Source organism: Callospermophilus lateralis, unplaced genomic scaffold, assembly GCF_048772815.1.
Source record: "Callospermophilus lateralis isolate mCalLat2 unplaced genomic scaffold, mCalLat2.hap1 Scaffold_45, whole genome shotgun sequence".
In the NCBI taxonomy this organism is placed as follows: Eukaryota; Metazoa; Chordata; class Mammalia; order Rodentia; family Sciuridae; genus Callospermophilus; species Callospermophilus lateralis.
In genome coordinates, this window is record NW_027514398.1 from 10,329,277 (window position 1) to 10,333,027 (window position 3,751).

The following is a 3,751-nucleotide window of genomic DNA, read 5'->3' on the forward strand; positions in this document are numbered from 1 at the left end:
ATCTATCAACTATGGGGGGGGGTTGAGGGCCACTCAGCTATCTCCATAGGTGGAGCTGTTGGTTGAATTACACCCTCTGGTGATAGAACGGTGTTAGTAGCAGCCTCCTGTTGTAGCTTTTTCCCTAATAGCTGTTTCTCCTCTAAGCTTTCTTCCTTTAAATTTTCTTCCTCTGTCTGACTAGCTCGAGAGACCTTCTCTTTTGCTTGATCTAAAATGTCTTTCTCCATGGTCTGAACCTCTAACAATTTACTTAACACTCTTTCAGTTTGTTTTTTACTAATTTCTAATCTGTTATAAAGATAATGCAACCCAATAAGATAACACAAAACAAAACCGAAACAGAATGAAACAAAAACGGAACAAAAAATTGTATCAATTTTCCTATTTTCTTCACATGTGCATTTGTGATCTATTTCTATCTCTTCCTCAGGGGCGAACAACTTCAAACCTTGAGCCAACCATTTTTCCTGAGAAAATTCTAGGGATAGGCAGCTTCAAAAAAAACAAAACAAATCAAAACAAGAACTCATTGTTTTTTAAAATGGTCACCCATTCTCTCGCCTTCCCTTGGGGGCGAGCAATTTCACTTACCCCAAAGCTTCAGACTTCCCAGCATGGGCTGCCAATTGCCGCAGTCTGGCTGGGCACAAATCACGAGCTACTGAAGCAGGAACAAACTTTATTTTTGAACTGCAAGAAAAAACTTCACACAGGCTCCCGGGGAATTCTCCCGAATCCCCAGCAGCTTGTCCAGGAATCCGCAGCCGGAAATCTCTCTCCCGGAAACCCCTCCTCCTGCACTTCCCCAACCAATTGGAACTCTCGGGGAATCCCCGGAAATCTCCACTAGAACTCCAAAGTAGTGCCAGAACTCAAAAGTAGCAGCAGAGGCAGATAGTAATGCCTCGCCTGTCAATCAATACTGTTGGCAAAATGCCAGAGGCCATACAGACTGGGCCATGGCTCTCAGCAGCATATCTCAACTGTGATTAATCGAGAAGCAAAGGTGAACCATGAAAAAGGAGGTTCAGGTTTTGGACCTTGAGGATAAAATATTCCCTGAAATACAGAGTGATCAAAATATCTTTGAATTTTGGGAAATTTTATTTCTTCATTTCTTCATTTTTGTAGGACTTTTAAAGACATGCCTGCTGATGCGTTTGTTAGCTGATGTAAATGTGTTTGTTAAAACTGAGGGAGGCATATGTAAATTCCATTAGTGCAATCAGGGCATTCATACTGACAGGAATCAAGCACCAACTGCCTTTTAATAACTAGTCTCTTGGTACACAGCGGGTGGTGCTGATGGCGAAGCTGCTGCCCTTCTGCCCCAGGGGCTTCACAGAGCCAACAAGTCCAGGAGAATGAGCAGGCCAAGCCACTGAAGCCATGGAGAAAAAGTGTTGGACAGCTTGTAGGTGGACCTGAAGCTGGTGGCGCACCCTTGCGCCAAGAGCAAGATTTGGAAGTATTTCAGCTTCAACATCAATGTCAAAGGATTCATCTTGTAGTGGAAGAAGATGTACTGTAACATCTGCTTGTCCCAGATCGCCTATTCCAAGAACACGTCCAACCTGTCTTACCACCTGGAGAAGAATCACCCCAAGGAGTTCTGTGAGTTCATCAACAGCTACACGGAGCAGATGCTGTAGGTTTTTGTCACAGCCTTCTCCAAACTCAATCCTGAGTTGTCCTTTTGTGGGCCACCTGCACAGAACGCACTGGCCTGAAACCTGGCCATGGCTTTTAGGGCACAAGGCATCAGGAGCTGATGGGCACAGTTCTGTCGCTCATCTGCGAGAGGCTGTGCATTGTTTCCATTGTAGACGAGTCCATGTTCTGCGTGCTGCTCAGGACCACAGAGCCCAGTTACGAGCTGCCCAGTAGGAAGTTCTTCTGCAGCAAGGTTCTGCCAGAGCGCTACACTGCTGCGCAGGAGGCTGTGCTCAAGGAGCTGGTGGACACCGCATGGTGCGGCACCTCCACGGATCTGTGGCGCAGCAACAACCAGAACCATGCCTATGTGATGCTGGCCATGCACATTCTGGGCCTTGGGTCCTCTAACTGCCTGTCGGTGGCCTCCAGGTGCCTAAAGACCTTCAAGGTGTCCAGGAGAATGTGGCGGAGACCATCACGCACGTGCTCTAGGAGATGTTCATTGAGTGGGGCATCAGCACCAAGGTCTTCAGGACCACCAAGGACTGCGGGAAGGACATCGCCAAGGCCTGCTCCCTGCTGGATATCCGCGTGCAGATGCTATGTCTGGGGGGCGGATCTTCAAAGCGGGCATCCAGCAGGCCTTCCAGCTACCCAAGCTGGGCTTGCCGCTGGCGTGCTGTCTCAGGCTGGTGGCGAACATCCAGCAGTCCTTGGTGGCCATGCACATGCTCCGCAAGAAGCAGAAACAGCATGGTGCAGAGCACAGCATGCTGTTCAGCAACCAGGTGGCCTGGTGCGGCAGCACCCTGGCCATCTGCAGTGGCTCAAGGAGCAGCAGTTTGCCATCGTGGGAATCCTGGTGGAGGACAGCAACAACCACCATCTCATGCTGGAGGCCACCAAGTGAGCCACCATTGGCAGTGTGGTGGACCTGCTGCAGATTTTCAAGCAGGTGGCCAAGATGCTGTCTGCATCCAAACACCCAACCATCAGCTTGGTGAAGCCGCTGCTGCTGAACACGAAGCTCACATCAAAGAGATCAACTGCAAGGAGATGAGCATGGCCAAGGAGATCATTGCCCAAGAGCTCGCAAAGATCCCCCAGGAGACGACTGAGATAGACATGTTTGTTCCTCAATATGGCCACCTTCCTGGACCCTCGCTACAAGAGATTCCCTTTCCTGTCTGCATTTGAGAGGCAGCAATTGGAAAACCGGGTGGTGGAGGAAGCCAAAGGCCTCCTGGAAAAGGTCAAGGACAGCTGCTGTCACCTGTGGAGGACAAGCTCTACTCAGTGTCCAAGGGGCCTGTGGCCAAGAAGCCCAGAAGTGTCAGCAACAGCATGCTGGCCGAGACCTTCTGCCAGATAGGCGGCGCTGAGGAACAGGAGGAGTTGCACGAGCAGCTGCTTGAGGAGCTGAGCAACTTCAAGTCACAGAAGGTGCTCAGTCTCCATGGGAACCCACTCAAGTGGTGGTCTGACAGCCTGGCGCTCTTCCCGGTGTTACCCAAGGTGCTCCAGAAGTACTGGTGCGTGGCTGCCACCTGCATCTTCCATGAGCGTCTCTTCGGCTCCTCAGCCAGCATGGTCAGCACCAAGAGGAACTGGAAGGCCTCGGTGCATGTGGACCAGTAGGTCTTTCTATACAATAATGCCAGGAACACCGCCCACACCAAGCCCAAAGAAGAAGAGTAGGGCCAGTGGGGGCTCAATCAGGAGCACATTTTCCCTCTCAGGTATGCACTCAGCGGCGGCTTCTTTGGGCTCAGGGACTGGGGCTTCCTATAGGGACGTGTTTGCTGATGCTTTGCTGTAAATAGTATGTTTTGTCTGGAACCTCAAAGACCAGTTACAGCTGAAAAGGAAGGATAGAAGGCTGGGGGTTTCCAGGGGTGCAGAGTCTTGGGCCTGCTCTGTCCTCTGCTGTCTTCCACAAACCAAAGGCCATAGCTTCCTTAAAAGACTATCAATGGCTGATACTTAATTTTCCCCAAGAACTGGACATGGTGCTCCATGCCTACAATTCCAGCAGCTTGGGAGGATGAGGCAGGAGGATCACAAGTTGGAGGCCAGCCTCTGCAACTAGCGA

At 50.5% G+C, this 3,751-nt stretch overlaps 1 pseudogene; it reads left to right on the top strand.

Annotated features, from left to right (window-relative positions):
• The first annotated feature begins 1,016 nt into the window (after positions 1-1,016).
• Positions 1,017-3,450, top strand: LOC143387275 (E3 SUMO-protein ligase ZBED1-like; annotated as a pseudogene).
• Positions 3,451-3,751: the final 301 nt, after the last annotated feature.